The 17,236-nt window shown below is 41.7% G+C and overlaps 1 non-coding gene and 2 pseudogenes across 1 annotated transcript; all 3 read right to left on the reverse strand.

The window, feature by feature from the left end:
* Positions 1–712: 712 nt before the first annotated feature.
* Positions 713–913, reverse strand: LOC130328238 (U2 spliceosomal RNA; annotated as a pseudogene).
* Positions 914–8,106: 7,193 nt separating this feature from the next.
* LOC130328224 (U2 spliceosomal RNA) lies at positions 8,107–8,282 on the reverse strand (annotated as a pseudogene).
* Positions 8,283–15,089: 6,807 nt separating this feature from the next.
* On the reverse strand, positions 15,090–15,280 carry LOC130328163 (U2 spliceosomal RNA). The gene has a single exon (XR_008872226.1). It is a non-coding gene; the product is annotated as a U2 spliceosomal RNA (small nuclear RNA).
* Positions 15,281–17,236: the final 1,956 nt, after the last annotated feature.

Here is a 17,236-nt window from a genome sequence, read left to right on the forward strand (position 1 = left end):
GTGCACAGAATTTAGCAAGGGCCTCGCACCTTCTGATGCATCAGGTAGGTGCACAATAGCATAGCCTAACCCTCTGTACTTTGGTCTATATTGATGCGGGACATAGACAGCCAGCTGATGACCAATCCATTAGTGCAATGGATGGCTGGAAGCATTTGTCTTTGCCTTTGCAATACCACAGAAGCAATGCATGGTCAATGTACAGCAATGACACACCTGTGTGAACAGCCAGGAGACCCCCCCCCCCCCATGTTATGTTACATAGTTACATAGTTAGTACGGTCGAAAAAAGACATATGTCCATCAAGTTCAACCAGGGAATTAAGGGGTAGGGGTGTGGCGCGATATTGGGGAAGGGATGAGATTTTATATTTCTTCATAAGCATTAATCTTATTTTGTCAATTAGGAACATTCAGCACCCACCCGCTATCAAGGCAGCTGCCTATCATGTCATGCCCTACCTGCACAGGTGTGCTGGCTACTCAAATGATCCAATTAAGGAGGCCATTTAGTCAGCAGCAGCAGAAGTCCTGTGCCTGGACGCTCCAACAGCGGCCAGACACAAGCAGAAGCAGAAGCAGCAGAAGCAGCAGCAGCACCACCTTTTGTTTTTTGGCTGCAGCAGCAGCAAGGCCCACAGGGCTGGCTAGCTGGCTAGCCAGCAAGCAGGTAGCAATGAAAGTAGGAATCTTTCTTTTTAACCCTGTAAGGGGGTGGTGCACTGTACCCGAAGATACTGCCATATCGGGTCAATGCATAGGGCGACGGAAGCAAGCTTCGAAATCGGCCCCCGTTCTCAAAAATCCATTTAATATATGGTCCCCAGATAGGGGACGTATCAGATATTAAACTGATAAGAACAGATTTTTTTTTTTTTTTTTTTTTTTTTTTTTTTCCTCAGTTACAGACTATTGTTTGAACGATCATCAGGTCTCCTACCAGGACTCGTCACTTAAAACAATGTCTGAAAAAACATCATGCGGAAAGACAAAAAAAAGGGAACCGAGGGTCAAGAACTTAAAACCAAAAGGTGAAAGCTGAAGGAAAACAAAAACATTTAAAAAACAAAACATAAACTGGTCAGACTTACAGTTTCCACCATTGGGTATATTTCCAGATCTTTTCAGCATTGTCTTCTCCCATTCTCTTCTTATCTAATAAATATGCAATAAAAAGTCTTCCGAGCAACAACCTCCTACATTCACTTGGAGAAATGGAAACATTTTTAAAAACAAGCAAATTCCTGGAGTCCCATAAAACTTCTTTAAAAACAGAAAAAATTATCCAAGTAACACGTGCATCATTCTTCATGTTAAAGTCCTGACCGATAAAAATTTTCTCAAAAGTAAAATCATTAAAACCCATAAGTGCAATAAAAAATCTTGTTAAAAGCCTAAAAACTTCCTTGGCATAAAAACAGTCCCACCACAAATGTACAATATCTTCTTTACCTCCACAACCCTCTCTTGGACACTGTTCACTCACTCTTATTCCTCTTCCTCTTAAAAACACTCGAGTTGGGAGGCAACCATGGTAAGACATCCATACCACATCTTTTTGTCTATTTGATAAACCAAAGGAATTAAAAAGGCTCCAAATCTTAACTGACTGTGCAATATTACAGAATGGTACTTCATTAAATTTTTCACTCTTTCTCAACTCATATTCTATTTTCTTCTTTTCAGGTTTCCCCAAGGAGCTCAAATTAAACTGATCATTGAAAGACCGAAGAACCACATAAAAGGTAGGTATAATCAGCGCCATTGGTTTCCTCAGATCCCTCTCACACCAGCCCCACTTAGAAAACAACCATCCTGCTAAATATTTACACATATCAGCTGTTTTACTATTGCACTGGATCGTCTTGAAAATTAAAAGAAAATAGTGTAACTTTAAAAACAAATCAATATTTGGAAAGTCATATCCACCATTCTTTACAGTACTCATTACCTTCTCTCTTTTCATTTTTTCCATTTTGGATCCCCAAAAGAAAACAAAAAGTCTTCTTGTTGTCTTCCTCATCCAAAGCTTACCAGGTGGAAAAACCATCGCAGTATATAAAAGTAAAGGTAAAATCACAGTCTTAATAACAAGTACTTTCCCTTTAAGGGATAAACTCCTCAATTTCCAAAAATTCAATTTCTTTTCAATTTTACTGTCCAGCTTGTTGTAAGTCTCTGTCCCTTTAAGATTCTTTTCAAAAATGACCCCTAAAACTTCCACATTCTCCTTTATCTCTACTCCATCCACCAACACATCTTCGCATTTCCCAAAATTCACCAAATGACATTTGCCCCAGTTTACACACATTCCGGCCACACAGCAAAAAATTTGAATATGCAAATTCACTCTATTCAAATCTGCTTTTGAAGTACATGTAAACACAACATCATCCATGTAGCTTAAAACCTTAAGATCACTCCCACCACTGCCAGGTATAAAAACTCCTTTAACACATTTGTCTTTCTGAACATTCTTTAACAAGGCCTCTATTACACAGATGAAAAGGATTGGGGAGAGTGGGCAACCCTGCCGAACCCCTGATAAAATCTTAAAAGCAGGACCAACATGGCCATTCATTAAAACTTGTCCAGTAACACCATTATATAACCCTTTAATAACATGTAATAACTTCATTGGGATCCCCATATGTTTTAGGGCCATAAACATAAATTTGTGTGCGACTTTATCATAGGCCTTCTCGAAATCCACTGACTCGACAAAAAGAGGCACCTTATTAAAATTACAATAATAAATAACATCCCTTAAAATCAATAAATTATCAGTAATTCTTCTCCCGGGTACAGCACATACTTGGTAATTATCTACCATATGGCCAATAATATTCCTAAGCCTGTTTGCAACAATTTTAGCAATAATTTTATAGTCACTGTTTAACAATAAAATTGGTCTCCAATTTTTTATATCACGTTCGTCACCTTTCTTATGTATTAGTGTGATAATTCCCTTCTTCATTGAATCAGCTAAAATCCCAAACTTAAAAACATATTGCACAACCCGAGTAAAAACATCTTTTAAAAGAGGCCAAAATACAACATAAAACTCAGCTGGAAGGCCGTCACTACCAGGGGTTTTACCTTTTGCCATTCCATTCAGCGCCATTCTAATTTCATTTTCACTAACATCTTCCACCAAAAAAACTTTCTCCTCATCTGGAATTTGATCCTCTAAAATGTTACAGTAGTCTTCCATTTCATTAATAGCAGCTTTACTTTCATTACTAAAAAGTGTTTCATAAAATTTACAAACCTCCTCCTCCATCTCCCTACCAACCACCTCACCACTTGAGGTTAAAACCGACTTAAAGACCCCCTTTGGCTTAAAACACTTTTTAAAAAAATATCGACTACATTGTTCATTCTCCTCCAAATGTTGCACCTTAGCCCTGTAAACAATATTCCTTCCTCTTTCCTTCAACCTTGTCTTCATCTCTTCCTTAATTTCACAAATTTCAGCATCCACCTCTAGACCAGCGTTCTTAAACTTAAAGAGAGTCTCCAACTGTGAAACTAAAGTCTCATCTCTCCGCCTCTTCTCCTGTGCTCTCTTAATGCAAACAGACTTAAAATAACCAGCAAAGTTCACTTTAGCCCAATCCCACCAGTCTAAAATATTTTTAAAACAGTCATGTTTAGCAGCACAGGATAAAAATATATTTTTAAAACCTGCCATTACCTCCTCTTCTTCAAGTAAACTCACATTCAACTTCTAGAGTCCCCTACCAAAGGCAATGGACTCTGAGATGCTTATTTCAGCAGATAAAATTTTATGATCTGAGAAAATCGACATCATCTGATTACACCGGGCCACCTTCATCCCTTCAGACACAAAAATATAATCTATTCGGGATTTACAGTGACCACTATCCGATACATATGTATATCTATCATCAGTGTCAATCATCAGTCCAGCATCTATATAGTGTAAGTCTTGTACTAATTGATTTAAAGCATTAGAGGTAATGTCAGTTCGGACTTCAGCAGCACTCTCACGGTCATTAACAGTACGGATACAGTTAAAATCACCAGCCACTATAGTACTTTCCCGACCAGGGATAAAAAACTTCAAGGACTCTAAAAAAACCAACCGCTCTTTCTTCTCTGCTGGGGCATATACGTTAAAAACTCTAATCCTCTGGTCTAAAAACTCAAAGTTTAAAACCATGCAACGGCCTGGTATTAAAATCTGGCAATTTAAAACTTTGATATTGTTATTTTTGATTAAAAAACCAACTCCTTCATTCTTGTTATCCGTACTAGTTGACCAAAAAGATTGTCCCATCCTCCACTCATCAGCATAAGGTGCAGATTTAATTGCACACTCCTGTAAACATATTATATCAGCTCTCACATTCTCCAACACCTCAAAAATAGCAGCTCTTCTTACTTCTGATCCAATACTCCTGACATTAAGGGTTGTTAAGATAAGAGTCATAATAACTAAAATGAATAAAATCAAAACTTTAATATCCATCATAGTTAAAAATTACTGCTCTGACTCTCAACTTTCCTTAAAACATTTTCATAACAATCAGGCGACCCTGGATCAGAGTCCCTGTCCATTTCAACTCCTCTTCCAACCACTGGGTCCTCTTGATCCCCAGTCCAACTTCCTTTTTTACTTCTTTTACTTTCCACCCCCACCTCATCCTCCTCATCACTGCTGACAAATCTCTGAGCAGGTGTAAGGGACTTCTCAGGTGACTGCACATTTTCTTGGAATTCCATTCCCTCCTCCTCCCCCACAACAGGGTCTGGACATTCCACATCACCACTCATGCTTCCACAAGGAAAAACATCTCCATACACAGTTTCAATCTTCTTGACCTCCACCCCCTTTGCACATGTTATTTCACTTGTGGAGACCACTTTCTTATACTCCTGTTCAACCACCACACTTGTCTCCACAAAAGCCTCTTTAATCACATCCACCTGAGCAACAACATTTTTAACAATCGTACCACCTGCGCTCCTCCCGACTTCACATTCCCCCTCCACATTAGATTTTTCACCTCCATCCACACCTCCATCCACACCTGTGGCTTCTGAAAAAGACCTCCTTCCCATTCCCTGTTCATTGCTCTGTCCACCTTTACTTCCAGCCGCATCAGCATAACTCCTTCTCTTGTACCATAAGTGACATCCTCTTGCCAAATGGGAATTACTCCCACAAATATCACAAGTCTTTTCCTCAACGCAAAAACTTGTTTCATGCCCAGTCTTGCCACAGTTCCTACAAACAACACCCTTCACAGGACATGCGTCCTGCACGTGGCCATATGCTTGACATTTGCGGCAAAACTGAAGCTGCCCCTCATAAAAACAAAAACCACGCTCTCCTCCAATGGAAAAAACTTGAGGAATACTCTTAATTCCCTCCTCCATAGACTCATCCTTCTTGAACTTCACAACATATTTCCTTTTACAGTTAAAAAAACCATGTCTGTTCTTTAGTTTTCCAAAAAACTTCACTTCTTCACAATAACGATAAAGAAAATTTGTTAACATTGAGTCTGTAACTTTGGGATTGTACATATGTACGATGACCACTTTCTCTGTACTCAGAAACAAAGGCTCTACTTTAACTTTCCTCATAATATCCGGCTCATTCTTTCTCTTCATTCCTTCCAGGTCCTTGTAGACCCTCTGACAAATCTCGGAATTAACAAATGTAACATCATAAATACCCTGTCTAGGGAAATCTTGCATTGCAAATACATCTGTTACCTTTAGGTACTGGAGCCTGCGTAGAATCTCCAGCACAATCTGGTCCAGGCCAACCGTTCCCCGATGTTCCGTTGGGACGAAAATCCTGACCGTGTCTTCCATTCCGCGAATCCTCTCTCCTCCACTCATTTTTGCAGGCGATGAAACCCACTATCGCAACTCCGAAATAACCCAGGGCCCCCCGCAAAGAGGGCCCCGATCACCACCCCCTTCAACTCCTAACCCGCCCGGTAAACCGCACGGGATCGAAGCCAAAAGGCCGAGAAGCGATAACCGTGAAAGGGGCGGGCCCAACAAGGTGCCCTTCATGGGCACTATCACTGCTTGCTGTCAGGGAGGCTGCCAGACAATTTTCCATGCACACTCTGGGCTGGGGGGCAGTCAACCACCAGTACACACAGCAGAACCTAAACCCATACCATTATTGCTAAGCAGCAAGACAGGGGCCCATTGCACTCCCACGGGGCCTTTTTAAATGCAATCCATAACCCGGATTTGCCAGGAACCCTTCTTACTCCTCCTACTTGCATGTGACACTGGGCTTAGGATCTGCATAGGAAACACACACACAAGCACACACCTACCTTTGTTGCCTGCAGATGCCTCCTTGGCTGTCCCCAAACGGTATCAAACCAACACCCACGGGAAGCTGTAAGCATAGAGGACATGCCTGCACCCCATTGGACTTACCTGTGTGGGTTAAACCCGGGTTATTTGACAACCTATGGCGGTGATGGTTCTGCTCAGGCAGAGCAGTGCTGATGCTCCTCATAAAGCTGTCGCTGCTGTGAAGGTTCTAGGTGACATCACAAATCCCTATGGTTACATACACAACAAAGCTGGGTTGTTGTTGTTTACACTCTGCAAGGCCTGTGGAAGTGAGTGACATCATAGCACTGTAGTTCTGAGGGTTCTAGATGGATGCAACAATCTCCTGTTGCTTCTATGAAGGCCATAATAGACGACATCACCAAACAGCTCCATAGTCACATACACAGCAAAGGAGAGATGTTGTTTACACCTAGTGATGTCAGTGGTATTGAGTGACATCACAGCACAGTGCTAAGGCTCCTGGGCCTGGACACAGCAGCGGCTGCAATATCTCAACGGAGAATACGTTTATATATATGTGTGTGTGTGCGCGTATATATATATATATATATATATATATATATATATATATATATTTCTCCGCCGAAATCACTTTTAAACCCATTTCCACCTTTTTTTCCCTTCTCTTCCTCTTACTTTTTTTTCACGTTTTTTTACGTTTTTCTCCTTTTCGCCTCTTTTCTGGGCGTATTATTCTTCTTTTTCTTCTTTTTTTTCGTCTAATGCATACCCCATCAGTGCAGCAATGCTTATTCAATACCGCCAGCAGATGGAGACACTGGGGGATAATTTTCTAAGGATTTATACTGATTTTTCCTGTCTGAATTTGTCGCACAGAAAGTTGCAGGCCAAATATGTGTGACATTTCTGCGACTTTAGCTTCTAGAGCATTTTTACAACATTATACATAGGTGCTGAATACATAAAAAGCGACTGTTCAGCGACAGACAAGTCGCATCGGCTGAAAGTAGGCCAGAATGTCAGTCCATGTTGGAGCAGGTTTAGATACAGTCTAAAGTATAGATCTCAAAGTCTGTGCACAGAATTTAGCAAGGGCCTCGCACCTTCTGATGCATCAGGTAGGTGCACAATAGCATAGCCTAACCCTCTGTACTTTGGTCTATATTGATGCGGGACATAGACAGCCAGCTGATGACCAATCCATTAGTGCAATGGATGGCTGGAAGCATTTGTCTTTGCCTTTGCAATACCACAGAAGCAATGCATGGTCAATGTACAGCAATGACACACCTGTGTGAACAGCCAGGAGACCCCCCCCCCCCATGTTATGTTACATAGTTACATAGTTAGTACGGTCGAAAAAAGACATATGTCCATCAAGTTCAACCAGGGAATTAAGGGGTAGGGGTGTGGCGCGATATTGGGGAAGGGATGAGATTTTATATTTCTTCATAAGCATTAATCTTATTTTGTCAATTAGGAACATTCAGCACCCACCCGCTATCAAGGCAGCTGCCTATCATGTCATGCCCTACCTGCACAGGTGTGCTGGCTACTCAAATGATCCAATTAAGGAGGCCATTTAGTCAGCAGCAGCAGAAGTCCTGTGCCTGGACGCTCCAACAGCGGCCAGACACAAGCAGAAGCAGAAGCAGCAGAAGCAGCAGCAGCACCACCTTTTGTTTTTTGGCTGCAGCAGCAGCAAGGCCCACAGGGCTGGCTAGCTGGCTAGCCAGCAAGCAGGTAGCAATGAAAGTAGGAATCTTTCTTTTTAACCCTGTAAGGGGGTGGTGCACTGTACCCGAAGATACTGCCATATCGGGTCAATGCATAGGGCGACGGAAGCAAGCTTCGAAATCGGCCCCCGTTCTCAAAAATCCATTTAATATATGGTCCCCAGATAGGGGACGTATCAGATATTAAACTGATAAGAACAGATTTTTTACTTTTAGATATAATATTCTTAGACTAAAAGACCTTACGCAGTCCAGATTATACTTAGTCTGCTAAAAGCATATTCCACAGATGTAGATTCCAAAGACTTTTAGCCACTTTGTGACCTAATCTTTTTTTATCCAATAAATAGAAAACATACATCTCACTAAGAGCTAGGCGAACACAATCTTTAGAGGTAATAGTGTCTCTTTTAAAAAGAAGAATATTCCTCGTCTTCCATAGTGCAATTTTAATACAATTTATACTAATCCACAAAACCCGAGACTTTTCCACAGATAAAACATTATAAAATCCATATAAAATAACTTCATGATTTAAAAAATTAAGATCAGAAATGAATTTTAGTAAGGGTCCTATCAAATGCCATATCTCTTGGGCGTAAAAACAGTTCCAAAAAAGGTGTAAAACTGTTTCCTCACTAGGACACCCCATTCTCGGGCACTTTGCACTACGACACAATCCTCTTCTGTGTTGGAATTCTCTGGTAGGCAAACATTGATGTGCTATCTGCCAGGCCAGATCTTTTAAGTCATTAGATAAGAATCCCATATTCACCATCCTCCAAACTCTTAGAGATTTCTCAGTGGAATAATTAGATATTAAGCAAATCTGTTCTATCTTCCTGATTTCAGGAACTAATTTTCGTGCATTACTACAAATTTCTTGACTAAAATTAGCAATGCCATAAATACGAATAATCTTTTCTAAAACCACATAGTGCGCTGGGGGAATAAATAAGATTGGGGACGTTAAAGGTAAGGTTATCCACTTTCTTTTTCTAAAAATGTGACCTGCAGCATATTTTAAAAAATAAGACCAATAACAGTTTCTTTGCAAGCCATTAAAACACATAGAAAAAAAGTGAATATATAAAAACCTTTTTAAATCAGGCACATCCTTACCCCCCAATTTCTTTGTCTTCATCATTACATCTCTCCTGAGTTTATCCATTTTAGACCCCCATAAAAAATGAAAGCAAATCTTGTTTAAAAACTTTAAGGTGCGTTCACTCGGTGGGAAAACCAAGCTTAAATATAGCATGATAGGTAGCAACAAAGCTTTCATTATCAGTACTTTTCCTTCTATTGTTAATTTCCTCATTTTCCAAAAACTTATTTTCTTTTGCACTTTCTCTTTGACGATGGACCAGCTTTCCTCTCCATTATTTTCATTGTCAAAGATGACACCCAAGATTTTGATTTTATCATATTGCACATTCACCTCCGTATTGCCCCAATTCCCTATTGCAAAGCAATCACATTTATTTTTATTTAATTTGAAGCCAGAGCCCTCACAAAAAAATTCTGTCTGTCTGATAGCACGTTTCAGGGATGGTTCATCTGGACATAGAATATTAACATCATCCATGTATGCTATCGTCTTTACGCTCTGTCCTCCACTTCCAGGGATTGGCACTCCTCTAATGAGCTTATCTTTTCTCAAAACATTCAACAGAGGTTCTATTGCACATATGAAAAGAATGGGTGATAGGGGGCACCCCTGTTTCACCCCAGACTGTAAACATACCTCTTGGGATAAAAAACCGTTAATTAAAATACGACTAAAACAGTTTTTATATAAAAGTGCAATTTTTCCAACAATAAAATCAGGAAAATTCATTTTCTTTAAAACCAACCATAAAAAATCATGAGAAACACGGTCATAAGCCTTTTGAAAATCCAAGGATAAAATTGCCAATTTCTGATCACATTGTTTCTGATACCATAAAACATCTTTTACAAGGTTTAGATGATCACTTATTTTCCTTCCAGGTACTCCGCATACTTGGTCACTGTGTATAACCTTAGAAATTACCTGCTTGAGCCTATTTGCTAAAATTTTTGCTAAAACCTTATAGTCTGTATTTAGCAGGGTAATAGGCCTCCAATTTTCTAATTTAGAGATGTCTCCTTTTTTAAAAATCAGAGTAACAACACCATCTCTCCAGGACGCAGGTAAAATCTCAGATTTAAAAGCACAGTTAAAAATACCTAAAAGATCATCTTTTAAAATGGACCAAAAACACAGATAAAATTCAACTGGCAACCCATCCGAACCAGGTGTTTTACCATTTAAAAAACTCTTAAAAGTGCTTAAAAGTTCAGGTAAAAAGATTTCATCACAAAGGCTCTCTTGGTCAGTTTTGTCAAGTTTTGAATCCAAGGTATCTAAAACATCATTAGTAAAGGAAATATCAATATCTTTTTTATTAAAAAGCTCCTGATAAAATACTTGTGCTTCTCGCAACATCTCTTCATTAGTTATCTTCCCTTCTATTACAGATATCATTTCTTTCTTTCCCACCACCTTCTTAAAAAAGAATCTCGAACACTTTTCATCATTCTCCAGACATTGCACCTTGCTGTTAAAAATCATTTCTTTTCCTTTTTGACTAATGGCATTTTTTATTTCATTCTTTGTCTGAGCAATAACATCATCCATCTCAAGCCCGGCTTGCTTTAGTTTATAATATGTTTGGATTTTAGTGTTTAACATTTTAAACCATAACTTTTTCTCCTTAGCCTTTTGGATGCCCACACGGATAAAAAACAGTTTAGTCCACTTTTTAACATCCTCCCACCAATCCAAAATATTTTTATATTGGGATTGACGCAATCTCCATTTGTTATAAGCAGCAATAAAATCATTTTTTGTTTTCATGTCCTCTAATAAAGTAGTGTTGAGCTTCCAAACGCCTCTGCCTTTCTCTAGGCCAGGTAAAGTGACATGTGCATGTAATAACTTATGATCAGAGAAAATATTCGATAAAAGAGAAACCTCAACTAGATTAAAACTTTCCGATAAAAAAATAAAATCAATCCTGGATTTGCAGACATTATTTTCCCATGTGTAACCAGGGTCGTCTGGGTATTTTCTCCTCCAGACATCGGTAAAGTTAAAATCCTCAGTCATACTCTTAATCTGTTTCTCTGTTTTATCCACTCTGACATGCACACTTCCACTCTCACGATGATCACCACTCATACAACAATTAAAATCTCCAGCCATTAAAATAGGTGTTGAACCTGGGATAAAAGCCTGAATATCATTAATCAAGTCGGCTCTCTCATTTTTTTCAGGAGAAGCATAGATGTTAAAAAGCTTAATCTCTGAGCCATTGTACTTAATATTAACTAATAGCGCTCTACCAGGTATAATTTCTAAGAAGGACAAAACTTGTACATCTGAACCTCTAAACAAGATCCCAACACCTGAAGATCTGTTCAGATTGTCACCCGACCAGACCGATGGTCCCAAAGTCCAGCTACGACAAAGGTCCTCATAATTTGGACTATGTTCAATTCCACATTCTTGTAAAAAGAACAGAGAACAGTCCAAGGTCTCTAAAAAACTAAACAAAGCAGCCCTTCTCGTAGGGCTCTTTAGACCTCTCACATTAAGAGAGGAGCACTTTAAGGAAGCTATTCGCTACTGGAGTTTGAGTCCGATATGAAACCCACAGGTGACTCCGGGCTTTCGAACTCTTTGATATTTTTTGGATCGGACGCTGATCTTATAGAAGGCCTCCATGCATGTTGACTGTCCTCACATTCGTCTGAGCTTTTTTTGACAGGCCGTTTAATGCCAAGTTGTGGCTCATCTCCAAGTTCCTTCTTCCGCTTGATCTCCTTCACGCCAACCTCCATGGCTTCACTGCTCACTAGTGACCCTCCACCACCAGAACCCTCCACAGAAGGTCTCCCCTCTGTCTCAGGCACAGCAGAAAGGTCCATAAGCTCCGCCACGACATGAGAAGTTACAGCCGGCTTTTCTGAAGGCGCCTCAGACCGCTGGGGTGCTTTCGCAGGTGGTACTTCAGCTTGCACTACACCCACTCTCCCCGCTACACGGTCAGCCCACGATCTAGCTACACTGGAACGGAGACTGCAATCTTTAAAGGCATGGCCTTCTTCACCACAAATGTTGCAGACGATTTTAGCACAGTCCTTAGAAACATGGCCTTCTTGATTGCACCGACCACAGCGAACTGTAGTGTCCGTGCAAACTTCCATAGTATGTCCGAATTTCTTACATTTCCTACAAAAAGTAGGCATCTCGGGATAAAACAAATAGCCCTTATCCCGACCGATAGAAAAGTTGGAGGGTGGATGACACAACCCTCCAATGCCAGTAGCATCCTCCTTCATTTTCACAAAAAACTTATGTTTCCCCGTCCATAGGTCTTCTGAATTCATCACCTTATGGGAATACTTAACAGAACTGCAGTATTTCCCCAAAAAGAGCTCAATATGGGACACAGTCACAAAGGGATTGTGCATACACACAACTAGAGGAATATCGCCTCCAGTATACAACACTGTGACCGTGATCCCATCAAGCTCAGCAAGGTCTTGATTGCTTTTCAGCTTCTCAAAAAGATTCTGGCATGCATAAGCAGAGTCCAGAGTTAGGATGAAGCTGCCCTTCCGAGGATCTCTGAGACAGACGATGTTCTCTTTCTTCACCCCAAGAAGCTTGTAGAGAGTTTCTTTCACAAAATAAGAAAGTTGGACGAGTTCTTGCTTGTCTTCATCAACATCAAAGCGAAAGGAAAAACGAATCCGCGTTTCACCGGATGTAAGGTAACGGATGCGAACACCCATCTTGTCGATCGCCTTTTCGGTTCCTCGTAGCAGCCCCCCTTGGAAAAGGTAGGACAAACTCCCAGGATCCTCCTGACCAGACACTTGATCTAGCCAAAAGGCCGAGAAGCGATAACCGTGAAAGGGGCGGGCCCAACAAGGTGCCCTTCATGGGCACTATCACTGCTTGCTGTCAGGGAGGCTGCCAGACAATTTTCCATGCACACTCTGGGCTGGGGGGCAGTCAACCACCAGTACACACAGCAGAACCTAAACCCATACCATTATTGCTAAGCAGCAAGACAGGGGCCCATTGCACTCCCACGGGGCCTTTTTAAATGCAATCCATAACCCGGATTTGCCAGGAACCCTTCTTACTCCTCCTACTTGCATGTGACACTGGGCTTAGGATCTGCATAGGAAACACACACACAAGCACACACCTACCTTTGTTGCCTGCAGATGCCTCCTTGGCTGTCCCCAAACGGTATCAAACCAACACCCACGGGAAGCTGTAAGCATAGAGGACATGCCTGCACCCCATTGGACTTACCTGTGTGGGTTAAACCCGGGTTATTTGACAACCTATGGCGGTGATGGTTCTGCTCAGGCAGAGCAGTGCTGATGCTCCTCATAAAGCTGTCGCTGCTGTGAAGGTTCTAGGTGACATCACAAATCCCTATGGTTACATACACAACAAAGCTGGGTTGTTGTTGTTTACACTCTGCAAGGCCTGTGGAAGTGAGTGACATCATAGCACTGTAGTTCTGAGGGTTCTAGATGGATGCAACAATCTCCTGTTGCTTCTATGAAGGCCATAATAGACGACATCACCAAACAGCTCCATAGTCACATACACAGCAAAGGAGAGATGTTGTTTACACCTAGTGATGTCAGTGGTATTGAGTGACATCACAGCACAGTGCTAAGGCTCCTGGGCCTGGACACAGCAGCGGCTGCAATATCTCAATGGAGAATACGTTTATATATATGTGTGTGTGTGCGCGTATTTATATATATATATATATATATATATATATATATATATATATATTTCTCCGCCGAAATCACTTTTAAACCCATTTCCACCTTTTTTTCCCTTCTCTTCCTCTTACTTTTTTTTCACGTTTTTTTACGTTTTTCTCCTTTTCGCCTCTTTTCTGGGCGTATTATTCTTCTTTTTCTTCTTTTTTTTCGTCTAATGCATACCCCATCAGTGCAGCAATGCTTATTCAATACCGCCAGCAGATGGAGACACTGGGGGATAATTTTCTAAGGATTTATACTGATTTTTCCTGTCTGAATTTGTCGCACAGAAAGTTGCAGGCCAAATATGTGTGACATTTCTGCGACTTTAGCTTCTAGAGCATTTTTACAACATTATACATAGGTGCTGAATACATAAAAAGCGACTGTTCAGCGACAGACAAGTCGCATCGGCTGAAAGTAGGCCAGAATGTCAGTCCATGTTGGAGCAGGTTTAGATACAGTCTAAAGTATAGATCTCAAAGTCTGTGCACAGAATTTAGCAAGGGCCTCGCACCTTCTGATGCATCAGGTAGGTGCACAATAGCATAGCCTAACCCTCTGTACTTTGGTCTATATTGATGCGGGACATAGACAGCCAGCTGATGACCAATCCATTAGTGCAATGGATGGCTGGAAGCATTTGTCTTTGCCTTTGCAATACCACAGAAGCAATGCATGGTCAATGTACAGCAATGACACACCTGTGTGAACAGCCAGGAGACCCCCCCCCCCCCCCCATGTTATGTTACATAGTTACATAGTTAGTACGGTCGAAAAAAGACATATGTCCATCAAGTTCAACCAGGGAATTAAGGGGTAGGGGTGTGGCGTGATATTGGGGAAGGGATGAGATTTTATATTTCTTCATAAGCATTAATCTTATTTTGTCAATTAGGAACATTCAGCACCCACCCGCTATCAAGGCAGCTGCCTATCATGTCATGCCCTACCTGCACAGGTGTGCTGGCTACTCAAATGATCCAATTAAGGAGGCCATTTAGTCAGCAGCAGCAGAAGTCCTGTGCCTGGACGCTCCAACAGCGGCCAGACACAAGCAGAAGCAGAAGCAGCAGAAGCAGCAGCAGCACCACCTTTTGTTTTTTGGCTGCAGCAGCAGCAAGGCCCACAGGGCTGGCTAGCTGGCTAGCCAGCAAGCAGGTAGCAATGAAAGTAGGAATCTTTCTTTTTAACCCTGTAAGGGGGTGGTGCACTGTACCCGAAGATACTGCCATATCGGGTCAATGCATAGGGCGACGGAAGCAAGCTTCGAAATCGGCCCCCGTTCTCAAAAATCCATTTAATATATGGTCCCCAGATAGGGGACGTATCAGATATTAAACTGATAAGAACAGATACTACACTTGATCTTAGCCAAAAGGCCGAGAAGCGATAACCGTGAAAGGGGCGGGCCCAACAAGGTGCCCTTCATGGGCACTATCACTGCTTGCTGTCAGGGAGGCTGCCAGACAATTTTCCATGCACACTCTGGGCTGGGGGGCAGTCAACCACCAGTACACACAGCAGAACCTAAACCCATACCATTATTGCTAAGCAGCAAGACAGGGGCCCATTGCACTCCCACGGGGCCTTTTTAAATGCAATCCATAACCCGGATTTGCCAGGAACCCTTCTTACTCCTCCTACTTGCATGTGACACTGGGCTGAGGATCTGCATAGGAAACACACACACAAGCACACACCTACCTTTGTTGCCTGCAGATGCCTCCTTGGCTGTCCCCAAACGGTATCAAACCAACACCCACGGGAAGCTGTAAGCATAGAGGACATGCCTGCACCCCATTGGACTTACCTGTGTGGGTTAAACCCGGGTTATTTGACAACCTATGGCGGTGATGGTTCTGCTCAGGCAGAGCAGTGCTGATGCTCCTCATAAAGCTGTCGCTGCTGTGAAGGTTCTAGGTGACATCACAAATCCCTATGGTTACATACACAACAAAGCTGGGTTGTTGTTGTTTACACTCTGCAAGGCCTGTGGAAGTGAGTGACATCATAGCACTGTAGTTCTGAGGGTTCTAGATGGATGCAACAATCTCCTGTTGCTTCTATGAAGGCCATAATAGACGACATCACCAAACAGCTCCATAGTCACATACACAGCAAAGGAGAGATGTTGTTTACACCTAGTGATGTCAGTGGTATTGAGTGACATCACAGCACAGTGCTAAGGCTCCTGGGCCTGGACACAGCAGCGGCTGCAATATCTCAACGGAGAATACGTTTATATATATGTGTGTGTGTGCGCGTATATATATATATATATATATATATATATATATATATATATATTTCTCCGCCGAAATCACTTTTAAACCCATTTCCACCTTTTTTTCCCTTCTCTTCCTCTTACTTTTTTTTCACGTTTTTTTACGTTTTTCTCCTTTTCGCCTCTTTTCTGGGCGTATTATTCTTCTTTTTCTTCTTTTTTTTCGTCTAATGCATACCCCATCAGTGCAGCAATGCTTATTCAATACCGCCAGCAGATGGAGACACTGGGGGATAATTTTCTAAGGATTTATACTGATTTTTCCTGTCTGAATTTGTCGCACAGAAAGTTGCAGGCCAAATATGTGTGACATTTCTGCGACTTTAGCTTCTAGAGCATTTTTACAACATTATACATAGGTGCTGAATACATAAAAAGCGACTGTTCAGCGACAGACAAGTCGCATCGGCTGAAAGTAGGCCAGAATGTCAGTCCATGTTGGAGCAGGTTTAGATACAGTCTAAAGTATAGATCTCAAAGTCTGTGCACAGAATTTAGCAAGGGCCTCGCACCTTCTGATGCATCAGGTAGGTGCACAATAGCATAGCCTAACCCTCTGTACTTTGGTCTATATTGATGCGGGACATAGACAGCCAGCTGATGACCAATCCATTAGTGCAATGGATGGCTGGAAGCATTTGTCTTTGCCTTTGCAATACCACAGAAGCAATGCATGGTCAATGTACAGCAATGACACACCTGTGTGAACAGCCAGGAGACCCCCCCCCCCCCCCCATGTTATGTTACATAGTTACATAGTTAGTACGGTCGAAAAAAGACATATGTCCATCAAGTTCAACCAGGGAATTAAGGGGTAGGGGTGTGGCGTGATATTGGGGAAGGGATGAGATTTTATATTTCTTCATAAGCATTAATCTTATTTTGTCAATTAGGAACATTCAGCACCCACCCGCTATCAAGGCAGCTGCCTATCATGTCATGCCCTACCTGCACAGGTGTGCTGGCTACTCAAATGATCCAATTAAGGAGGCCATTTAGTCAGCAGCAGCAGAAGTCCTGTGCCTGGACGCTCCAACAGCGGCCAGACACAAGCAGAAGCAGA

The sequence above is a fragment of the Hyla sarda genome, unplaced genomic scaffold (genome assembly GCF_029499605.1).
Source record: "Hyla sarda isolate aHylSar1 unplaced genomic scaffold, aHylSar1.hap1 scaffold_305, whole genome shotgun sequence".
NCBI classification, from domain to species: Eukaryota; Metazoa; Chordata; class Amphibia; order Anura; family Hylidae; genus Hyla; species Hyla sarda.